The following is a 12268-nucleotide window of genomic DNA, read 5'->3' on the forward strand; positions in this document are numbered from 1 at the left end:
ACTATAAGACACTGATGAAAGAAATGAAAGATGATACCAACAGATGGAGAGATATACCATGTTCTTGGATTGGAAGAATCAATATTGTGAAAATGGCTATACTACTCAAAGCAATCTACAGGTTCAGTGCAATCCCTATCAAATTACCAATGGCATTTTTTTACAGAACTAGAACAAATCATCTTAAAATTTGTATGGAGACACAAAAGACCCCGAATAGCCAAAGCAGTCTTGAGGGAAGAAAACGGAGCTGGAGGAATCAGACTTCCTGACTTCAGACTATACTACAAAACTCCAGTAATCAAGACAGTATCGTACTGGTGCAAAAACAGAAATATAAATCAATGGAACAGGATAGGAAGCCCAGAGATAAACCCAGGCACCTATGGTCAACTAATCTATGGCAAAGGAGGCAAGGATATACAATGGAGAAAAGACAGTCTCTTCAATAAGTGGTGCTGGGAAAACTGGAGAGCTACATGTAAAAGAATGAAATTAGAACACTCCATAACACCATACACAAAAATAAACTCAAAATGGATTCGAGACCTAAATGTAAGACTGGACACTATAAAACTCTTAGAGGAAAACATAGGCAGAACACTCTGACATAAATCACAGGAGGATCCTTTTTGACCCACCTCCTAGAGTAATGGAAATAAAAACAAAAATAAACAAATGGGACCTAATGAAACTTAAAAGCTTTTGCACAGCAAAGGAAACCATACAGAAGGCGAAAAGACACCCCTCAGAATGGGAGAAAATATTTACAAATGAATCAACGGACAAAGGATTAATCTCCAAAATATATAAACAGCTCATGCAGCTCAATATTAAAGAAACAAACAACCCAATCTAAAAATGGGCAGAAGACCTAAATAGACATTTCTCCAAAGAAGACATACAGATGGGAAGAAGCACATGAAAAGCTGCTCAACGTCACTAATTATTAGAGAAATACAAATCGAAACTACCATGAGGTATCACCTCACACCAGTTAGAATGGGCATCATCCGAAAATCTACAAGCAACAAATGCTGGAGAGGTTGTGGAGAAAAGGGAACCCTCTTGCACTGTTGGTGGGAATGTAAATTGATACAGCCACTATGGAGAACAGTATGGAGGTTCCTTTAAAAACTAAGAATAGAATTACCATATAACTCAGCAATCCCACTACTGGGCATATACCCAGAGAAAACCATAATTCAAAAAGAGACATGCACCCCAGTGTTCATTGCAGCACTGTTTACAATAGCCAGGTCATGGAAGCAACCTAAATGCCTATTGACAGGTGAATGGATAAAAAAGATGTGGCACATATATACAATGGAATGCTACTCAGCCATAAAAAGGAACGAAATTGAGTTATTTGTAGTGAGATGGATGGACCTAGAGTCTGTCATACAGAGTGAAGTAAGTCAGAAAGAAAAACAAATATCGTATATTAATGTATGTATGCGCAACCTAGAAAAATGGTACAGATGAACCCGTTTGCAGGGCAGAAATAGAGACACAGATGTAGAGAACAAAAGTATGGACACCAAGGGGGGACACTGGCTGGGGGGTGGGATGAATTGGGAGATTGGGATTGACATGTATACACTAACATGTATAAAATGGATAACTAATAAGAACCTGCTGTATAAAAAAATAAATAAAATTTAAAATAAACCTGCTGTATAAAAAATAAAATTAAATTTAAAAATTCAAAAAAAAAAAGAAATGAGTAACAAAAAAATACGGGAAACCCATATATGTGAAAATTATACAACACTCTCTTAAGCAGCGGGTCAAAGAAAACGTCAAAATGACAATCAAAAAATACTTTGAGGGCTTCCCTGGTGGCGCGGTGGTTGAGAATCTGCCTGCCAATTCAGGGGACACGGGTTCGAGCCCTGGTCTGGGAAGATCCCACATGCCGCGGAGCAACTGGGCCCGTGAGCCACAACTGCTGAGCCTGCGCGTCTGGAGCCTGTGCTCCGCAACAAGAGAGGCCGCGATAGTGAGAGGCCCGCGCACCGCGATGAAAAGTGGCCCCCACTTGCCGCAACTAGGGAAAGCCCTCACACAGAAACGAAGACCCAACACAGCCATAAATAAATAAATGAAATTTAAAAAATTAAAAAATAAATACTTTGAGATGAATGAAAATGAAGACACAACATACCAGAATTTATGAGATGTAGGTAAAGCATTGCTTAGAGGGAAAGTTATAGCTATAAATGCCTATATTAAGGGAGAAGAAAAATCTGAAATCAGTAACCTATTCTTCAACCTTAGGACACTGGAAAAAAACAGCAAACTAAACATAAAGAAAGTAGAAGAAAGGAAATATTAAATATCAGAGCAAAATAGAGGATAGAAGAACAATATAGACAATCAATGAAACCAAAAGCTAGTTCTTCAGAAACATTGACAAAATTGATAGAGCTTTAGCCAGATTGACTAAGGTGTTGATGGTGTGCAGGGGGAGAACCTCAGGTTACTAGAATCAGAAATGAGAGAGGATATCACTGTCAGACTTACAAAAATAAAAAAGATTATAAGGGAATACTGTGAACAATTGTATGCCAATAAATTAGATAACTTAGATAAAATAGACAAATTCATAGAAAGACACAAATGACTGCAAAGGACTCGAGAAGAAATAGACAATCTAAATAGACCTGTAACAAGTGAAGAGATTGAACTAATAATCAAAATCTACCCCAAAGATAACCCCAGGCCCAGATGGTTTTGCTGCTGAATTCTACTAAACATTTAGAGAAGGATTAATATCAACTTTGCACAAACTCTTCCAAATGACAGTAGAGAAGGAAACACTTCTGAACTCATGAGGCCAGTATTACCCTGACACCAAAGACATACAAAGACATCACAAGAAAAGAAGAGACTAATACCTTTTACAAATATGGATACAAAAATCCTCAATAAAACGCTGGAAAACTGACTCTCCCAACATAGGCAATGAAAGAGATCCAATTTTATAGTCAAAACAAGTTAAGTTCCTATTTTCTATGCAGTTTTGCCTCCATGTCTGATTTATAAACACACCTTCTAGGGAAGAAGACCTCCCCTGCAAGTGTGCATGCAGCTTGAGAAGTCAGCTGCATGGAAAGGGACTGGTGGAAATGAAAATTTTCCTGAAAGGTTCTGAGAAAAGGACGTGTAGAGTGCACCTGTCACTTTGCACGGTGGTCCTTGGCCTCAGAAAGTCAGAGAAAAATCATTTTGCTTGGCTTTGAGACTTTCTTGGAAGATACAATATTTCTTTCCTCTTATATGCACACATGTTTAAGTATTCCTAGGATTTCTCAGAATTCTATCCAGAATTCAAAATTGTCTAGCCATAAGTTGCAGGCTCTCACAACTTTGGCTTAATAAGAGTTCCTAGAGCAAAGTGATAATACTTACATCTCACATTGGTGTTCTATCAGTTAGGATACTTTTGTCCATACACAACAGAATACCGGATCAGCAGTGGCTGAGACAATACAGACATTTGTTACCTCACCTAACAAGAAGCCCACAGGTAAATGGCTCCTGAACTAGTTTATGAGCTCAATAATGCTGTTAAAGATTTAGTTTCTTTCTATTTATTTCATCATCCTTAAGTGTTGGCAAGTGCCCTTGTGCTTTTTGCCTCACTATTGCAAAATGGAAGCTACAATTCTAGACATCACATCTGTGCTCAAGGCAGGAAAAAAGAAGAAGGGCTAGTACCAGCAAACTCTCTTCATTTACTTGTATCTTTTATAAAAACCAAATTCTATTCCAAAAGTTTCCCAGCAGACTTTCACATATATATTGCTGGACAAAACTGGGTCTTATGGCCATGCCTAGATGCAAGTGAAACCGGGAAAAAGTCTGACTAGTAAAAGTGAATGTGTGTCAAGATTGGCTTACAACAATCACGATTCTTTTTTTTTTTTTTTGAGCCTGGAAAAGGTGCGTCCTTGTACAAAATCAGGATTCTCTTACCAGGAAGGAAGCTGAGATGACTGTGGGGTGGGCTCCTCATAGCATTTGCCACAACTGCCATACAGTGTCCTTTCCCAAGCCCTTTTGTTCTCATATTCTATCCTGTTTCATCGTCACAACCTGCCAGATAGCCAGGTAGGTTCTGTGTGTTAAAGATAAATGAAGTTAGACCCTAATAGGTGAGTGGCTCGGAGTGCTCTGTAGAGCTTTCTACAATGTGTTTCTTAGAATGAAAACTGGATTCTCTGGTCAAAATCTTTGGACTCTGTTTAAAACTTGCTGTTGAAACTGTTGAAGCTATGTTTAACTCTTGCTGAGTACCTCATAAGACAAGAACTGTGTGAGGTGCCTTAGATGTACTGTCTCATGTAATCCTCTCAGCAACCTTGTGACATAGCTTCTGCTATGATCATCTCATTTTTACAGGTAAGTAATCCAAGTTTTGACAGTTTAAATAACTTTTTCAGTGACACACAGCTGGTAAGTGGCAGAACTAAGACTGAGATCAAGGAAGTCTCTTTCCAAAGCCAGCCCTCTTTATGAAAGAATGCTACAAAGCTAAAAAGATTGCCTTGCCCTAGGACTTCTCAGAGCCTTTACTGTACTAGAATGTATTGTATAAAATAAAATGTATTAGAACCTCCAAGAGGGGGATCTAAATCATTGACCATGGAACTCTCTATTCATCAGATATCTAGCAGGACTTTGAAGGATTAGTGTCATGAGGAGCAGAGCTCTGCAAATACTGGTGAAGTAAAATAATAGATAGATAGATAGATAGATAGATAGATAGATAGATAGATAGATAGAACTTTAAATTAGGAAACATGGATTCTCTCTGACATTCCCCAATCCTATAGCCCTGGTTCTTCCAGCTAATTCCTATTTGCCTCTCAAAACTTCAACATCTCATTTCAGCATATCCTCTCCAGGTAGCTTTTCTGGGTCTACAGACCTGATTTTGGTGTTCTCTTCTGTGATTTCATATTGCTCTATGCAGTGATTTCCCAACAGGGAGCAAAATGTCTCCTCCCCGGGAGACAGTGGCAATGTTTGGAGACATTTTTGGTTGTCACAACTGGTGTTGGGGCAGGGTGCTATGAGCATTTAATGAGTAGAGGCAAGCATACTGAGCATCCTACAATGCATAGGGCAACAGTTCCTCTTCCACAACCAAGAATTTAGCCAGCCCAAAATGTCGAGAGTGCTGAGCAATCCTGATCTATGATTATTTGAAACATGGTACTTACCATGCTGCTTGAATCTTCCATTTATTAGTCTGTGTTGGTCCCTTGCTCAACTGTCAGCTTCCTAACTAGAAACCAGGATTTCTCAGGTCACAGGCAGGTCTCAACCTCAACTGTTGAAGGAAAGAAGTTAGTAATAGGTTGTAGTAGGTTCATCTGGGGGTCTCTACCTTGCACATGGCCCCCCATTCTGGAGCACTGCTGCATATTAAATTGGTGGGTCCCAGAAGCCATGTTTGTACTACACTACTCTGCTCCTTTGCCCTAGTTATTGGAACAGAGGTAGACACCAGCCCCCACCTTAGGCCATCTGATTTCCTCTCCAGGGAATCTAAATTGATCCTGAGAGGCACTAGTCAGTCTCTGATTGTTATTTGAACTTGAGGCCTATAGAGCAGCCATCTTTGCCATGGTGCCATGGCGTGTGGAAAAAGTCTGACCAGAGGAAGAGGATGAATCCACTGCAGACGGGTACAGACACAAGAGAATGTGGCATTCTGGAGACAGTAACCCTGGTGTCCAATGGCTTTCCATTTGCTGGTTCCACTTGAGCCCATGAACATTCCTCTTGAACTTTCTTTCTCAGGGTTTCATTCCTGCACTCCTATAATAAACTCCCTCTATTTTATTTTTGTCTGAGTGGGTTTCTGTTTATACAGTACCAAAAAATCTTGTTTTAGCTACAGGTCAGGAAACATAGTCCAATTTTCTTAACCTTTAATATAAGGTTCTTCCTTACCCCCAAACATGAGAGTTTGGAGGAGAAAAGAAAAAATAGGGTCATAGAGAATCTATGAAATGGACATTAGAAGGCACCTCTATCATATTTTCAACTACAAAGGGTAGCTGGAAAGACCATTTGTATTTTTAGATATTACCCAGAAAGAGTGACTAATGCCTGGGGGGGCTTGCTTTAGACTCTAAACTATAGAATGCTACAGAGGCTTGAGTTCCTCTCTGTAAATGAAAGGCATTAACAATCTACTTCAGTTTCAATACATCAAAAGAGTCTTGTGGAGACAATTATTTGCTGAAGGGCACATGACCTTGTTGGACCTGACATTTATTTTCTCTTCCTTTGAAAACAATTAAAATTACACAGTTGATATTTTGCATTCTAGTCTTTTGCTTCCTGATGATTACCACAAAGAAATAATGATGATGATGATGATAATGATGAATGATTAAATCTATCTGTTAGCTTGAAATAGACTTTGGAGTCCTTTTTTTAAAAAGGAAAAGAGACAAATAGAAAACTTCTCTGGCTGTACAAAGGTTTCAGGGATTTGGCTGCACAAATGTGAAGCACTCCTAGCTGTGAAGGCTGGAGAAGTATAGGAAACATCAAGCTTGAGTTCTGTGGCTGGCTCCAAGTTGGCTTGAGAACAGATTCCGTCAATGGTGTGTTTTCATATGCAGGGCCTGCCATTTCCCTGAAGTACGCCGACCCTCCCTCTGCTTGTTCCTTGACCTCCTCCCACAAATCTGGGATAATTTTCTAGAGAAATAGCTGTTACGTTCCCTCACCTATTTTGTCCTTGATTTACCCAGCACAAATGCCAAGTAACATTTACATGATGGATTGAGGACCCTCTGAGATCATCACTGTGCTCCATGATAGACAGTATATTTGCAAAAGCTTGACTACGTTCTGGTTAACAACGGGCCATTTGTTCTTTTTCTTTATCATTCAAAACACTACCCCTTATTATTTGGGGCAAGGGGCAGGGAGGGACCTACTCACCTTTGTTTCCAGATCTCAGAGTAATTTTTTCCTAATCTGTTTTCTGTGGTGATCCCCAACTCCAAACACCTTTCTCCTTGGTGCTGGTTGAGTTACAAATTTTTAAAAATCCTGTTTTCTTACATCCTTTACTTTTAGGCTATAGATCTTCATCGGTGCAGAGTGTACTAGGCGAGCCCTTGGTTTGACCTTTGCTTTCTGCTCCCTAAACCTTCAGTGTCAGGATTAGATGTGGAAAAAAGAGTTTAAAACATTTTATTAACTTCGTAGTCAGACAATAATCTCAGATTCAGAAAATTTTCTATTGGCATGAAAGGATTTTATACATTGATTGAAAGAAAAAAAGAGTAGGAAAAAATAAGATGATTTCTTGGATGTAAGGTCAGGATTTCTTTGACTGGAGAAAAATCCCATGCTAGCTCACTCACATTTTGTTCTTTCAGAAGCCTGTACTAGAATGTGGAAAAGCAGTGGCACGGGTTGGGCGGTGGAGGGGGGGGGGTCTGTAATTTTAATGGGACTGCAGAGACCACTTTGAAATATTGAACATTTCCATGAGAACAAATATAGTAGCTTCCACCTGATGTCACAGCCGCTTGTTCTCTTTAGAAATCCAAGTGTGTAGGAGAGTTTTCCTGACGTAGGATATGACTGGGTCCTTCAGGACACTGAAGGGTGTCACTTGCAGGGCACTGTTGGCTCCCTGCTTTGTGACTCTTCCATGAGTCTAGGCTGTGATTTCAGTGTTCCTTCTCTAAGCCACGGCCACTGCAGCTGGGCATTGACTCAAGCAGATGGCTGACTGTGACAAGCCTCTTCTGATTGGTAATAAAAATACCAGGAGCTACACTGCATTGTGCACAAATACGTGAGGCTATTGCAGATTCCTTTGTATCTTTAGATTCTATTTTGAGAGCGGGTTGATCTTTTCCATGCAGAACCCTCACAGAATGAGCAATCATGCCAGGTGTGTGTTTGAAGCATCTACTGCAGTTTGTGAGAGTCAAGATTTTTTTTTTTTTAATCAGGTTTCTAAACAATATCCTTCCCCTCTAAGGTTTCTGACAGACTGCGCCTGATTTTGGGGTAGGGGAGAGAAGAATTTCTGTCTTCTTATGCAAAAACCATCAGAGGCACTCCCAAATTGGAAGGCTAACCCAGATTATAATGCCTCTCTCTTCACTTCAGAGATACAGCTAATGAACAAAACAACGGAAAAATGTAGAATTGAGGGTGGGAGTGAAAGTGGGGACAGAATCTAAATGCTGAGGAAACCATTCCCTGGGTAATGAGTCCAGTCGAGAGTTGATTTTGCTTTACTTAGTTTGTTGCATTGGGTCACAAACATTTCAGCATCAGAATCACCTAGAGCGCTTTTACAAAACTGCAGATTCCCAGGCCCCACCCTCAGAGGTCCTGACTGAGCACATTTAGACTGGAGCCAGGGCATCTGCATGTTGAACAGAAGCCTGGGTGGTTCTAACCTGCTACTGCTGCATTAAAGTGTGATATTAATAAGTTTATAAGTCACGGGGCCAATTGCAACCTGAGTCAGCTAACTGCTAACTCTGTGGCCCTGTCATTTATTAGCCACGTGACCTTGAGCAAATGTCACTGGGAGGCTCAGTGCCTCATCTGTAGAATGGGGCCCATAATTCACACCCTGTTTACCTCACTGGGTCAGGAGGATCAAATGAGAAATAACTTTATAAAACATTACATATTAGAAGTCACAATATTTTTATAAAGAGGCAGTGTTTTCCCCCTTCAATCTAATGATGGCATACTCACACTCAGCATCCCCAGACCCAAGCACCTTTGCTCAGTGAACCAAAGGAAGCCTGGTGCACTGTAATGGCTGATTCCAAACACAGTTGTCACAAGCTGGAAGGCAGTGGTTTTCAGAATTGCCAGCTGCATGCATAAAAAGGGAAGATTCTGGAGCTCCATTCTGAATCAGAGTCTCCAGGATTGTGGGAGGGAGTCTGCCATTTTAATAATGCCAGAGATCATTTGTATTATATTAAAAGTAGGGGAGTCACTGGGCATGGTAATAATGGAAGTTGGGGGCCTGAGAGTTGAATGTGATCTTGCAGGCCTTTTCCTTACTTCCTGTGGCCCAAGAATGAACTGTGTCTCTGTGCCCTTATCCTCTCCTTTATCTCCCACCCTTCTCCTCTATCCCCCCCCCCGCCCCGCTCTTTTTACCTGGCCCCTGGCCGGTCTAGCTGCACACTGCCGCAGCCTTTGACCTCTGCTGCAGGATCATCACCCTCATCAAAACTGGTTCCCCTCCTGACAGTTCTTAAGCTGCCTGACCCCAGGGCGCTTTCCATGATGGCTGTTGGTATGTTCCGGCACTCTTAAGGCTCAACTTTTGTTTTTAAACAGATTTTTTGCATTTTATCATTTTATCAAAGCATTCTGTCAAGGCATTCCTAGAAAAATTCCAGTAGAGGAATATGAGTCATCAGCACCAGGTCAGCCAGGATAATATTGGGGAAAGGATCCCTGCCCCCCCAGCCCGTGTAGCCATCACAAACCAGGCCAGCAGGCCTTCATGCCGGTCAGCCTGATTCCTAGACTCCTTCACTCTTTCTCCTGTGCTCTCCCTTCCTTTACTTTTCAAAATAGGGCAACAGGGTGTTTCTTCAAGTGGAAGGTCTCCTTCCCCTGGCCTTTCGTCACTTTATTACGCAGCTCCAGAGAGTGTCGACCTCGACTCTGATCTGAGATGGCTGCCATAGATTTCCTAAATGCCGCCAGTTCCTTTTGCAGGGAGCCGGCAGCCTCCCTTCTGGGGAGGGCCTGGCCCAGGGAGCCCCGCTTTTCTGTTTACGGATTTCTGGTGTGACATGGGGCTCATCGTATCAGAATTCTCAAGGCAGATGTTTCCCTAAAGTAACATTAATGAAAACTCATTCATGCGTACTGTGTTTGATGAGGACAGTGTGTCTTCACCCAACATTTTGAAAGATTGTTTTTGTTTGGTTTGAGGGAACGATATTTTTCTTTAACTTCCTTCTTTTAAATTGAGAGGAAAAATAAAATGGACAGTAGATCAAGAAGATAAATGGGGGTGGGCAGGGTTGAGAAAAAGACTAATGTTAGCAATCTTCAGTGGGGGATGGGAGGTGACAGACCCTCCAGTTGGTATGACAGCAAAGTCAGGCAGCTAAGGGTCAGAGAATGCTGGAAACTAGCAAAACTGAGGGCCCAGAACATAGTTACCCTTTTATGATAGCCTATGTGTTATAGAAATACTTTCAGGAATAATCGGCTGAAAAGTCCTGCTGCATCTCGTCAACATCTTGAACAGGGGTCAACAAACTGCCATCTGCCTCCTGTTTTCGTAAATAAAGTTTTATTGGAACAGAGCCATGCCCATTCCTATTGTCTAAAGCTGCTTTTACTCTACATCAGCAGAGTCGTTACAGCAGACCGTATGGTTCACAGCACCCAAAATATGTGCTATTTGCTCCTTTGCAGAAAGTTTGCTGACCCCTGGTCTAGAATGTTGTATCCCCTAGAGCACTACTTTATAAACTTTTCACTTGGCGACAGAGTGCATTTTTGTAAAGAATGTTTTAAATGTAGACGCCCACGAGAAAGATAAGGGGTGATATGGGGAGGGATATGAGTCACGGAGTCCACGAGCTCAGCCTTTCCTGATTCCCCTCCCACAGTGGTGTCCCCAGAACCCAGGGTTCCATGGAATGGAGTTTGAAAATCACTCAGCACACATGCTTCTTGGGGGCAGGGTTCTGACTTAGTTTTTTGTGTGTCTATTTCTTTCTTTTTTTTTTTTTTTAATTAATTTATTTTACTTTTGGCTGCGCTGGGTCTTCGTTGCTGCGCACGGGCTTTTCTCTAGTTGTGGTGAGCAAGGGCTACTTTTCGTTGCTGTGTGCAGGCTTCTCATTGCCGTGGCTTCTCTTGTTGCAGAGCACAGGCTTTAGGCGCGCAGGCTTCAGTAGTTGTGGCTCGTGGGCTCTAGAGCGCAGGCTTAGTAGTTGTGGCACATGGGCTTAGTTGCTATGCAGCACGTGGGATCTTCCCAGACCAGGGCTTGAACCTGTGTCCCCTGCATTGGCAGGTGGATTCTTAACTATTGTGCCACCAGGGAAGCCCTGTGTATCTGTTTCATGACTGACAAATAAAATATACTCAAGATAAGTGTGGTGAATGAGTGATGGAATTAAGTGCCTCCAACCCAGACCCCAAATCCCCATGGCCACTGTCAAATCTCTCTATGACCTCTGTTATCTAAACTACCCCCAAGAGTGATTTCTGCCCACTGTCTCTTTTTCCTATACTCTCATGTAGCTGGTTTCTGACTTCTGCCCCATCACTCTGCTGAAACTGTTGTTATTGAGGTACCCAATGATATTCTTAATCACCATGGTCCTGGATGTTCTTCAGTTCCTATTTTCTAGTGACATGCTGGACGTTTGACAATCTGAATCTCCCTACACCCAGCTTCTTGTTATACCATAATCTCCTGGTTATTTTTGTCTCTCTCTGAACTTTGATTCCGTATATCTGAAATGGGCTCTGTCTTCTCTGACTTTAAAAGATGGTGTACTTGTGGCGTTGACATCACCTCAATCTAAATCTAAATGTTGAGTACTCACAAGTCACTACTTTCTAAATTTCAGACATTTATCTAATCCTCTGCTGGATGGCTCCACCTGGCATCCCAAACACATCCTGTCTCAATCTGAATTCCCTGTGGTTGTCATGAGCTGCTTCCTCTTTAGTATTCTCTCTTTCACTTGATAACACCATCACCTGCTTTTGTCAACTTCAACCCCATAACTGTGGCATTTCCAATCAAACACCAAACACCAGATAATACTCACTTCGTGATCTAAGGATTTCTTGACTCCATCCCCTTTCTCCGTCTCTTATCATCCCTCCTTACTGGTCTGCCGAAGTTTATAGCATAACCCATTCTCCACCGTGCAGCTACAGGATTATGTCACTTATCCCTCCCTCAGCACTCACACACTTACATGCTCTGAATGGCTTCCCAGTGCACATGGGGTAAAGGTCAAAATCCATTAACATGGCTTACAAGACACTACAAGGGCTGGTGCCTGTGTGTCTCTCCAGTCTCATCAGGCATACTTTTTTTCACTCACTGCCTCCTAGCCACTCTGGTCTTTCTTTTAGTCAAATATGTCGTGCTCCTTCCAACCAAAGAGCCTTTATTCATGCTGTTTCCTCTGCCTGATACAGCATTCCCTAAATAACTCCTTTTCATTCTCTGAGTCTTATCTCAAACACCAGTTTC

Source organism: Balaenoptera acutorostrata, chromosome 2, assembly GCF_949987535.1.
Source record: "Balaenoptera acutorostrata chromosome 2, mBalAcu1.1, whole genome shotgun sequence".
Classification (NCBI taxonomy): Eukaryota; Metazoa; Chordata; class Mammalia; order Artiodactyla; family Balaenopteridae; genus Balaenoptera; species Balaenoptera acutorostrata.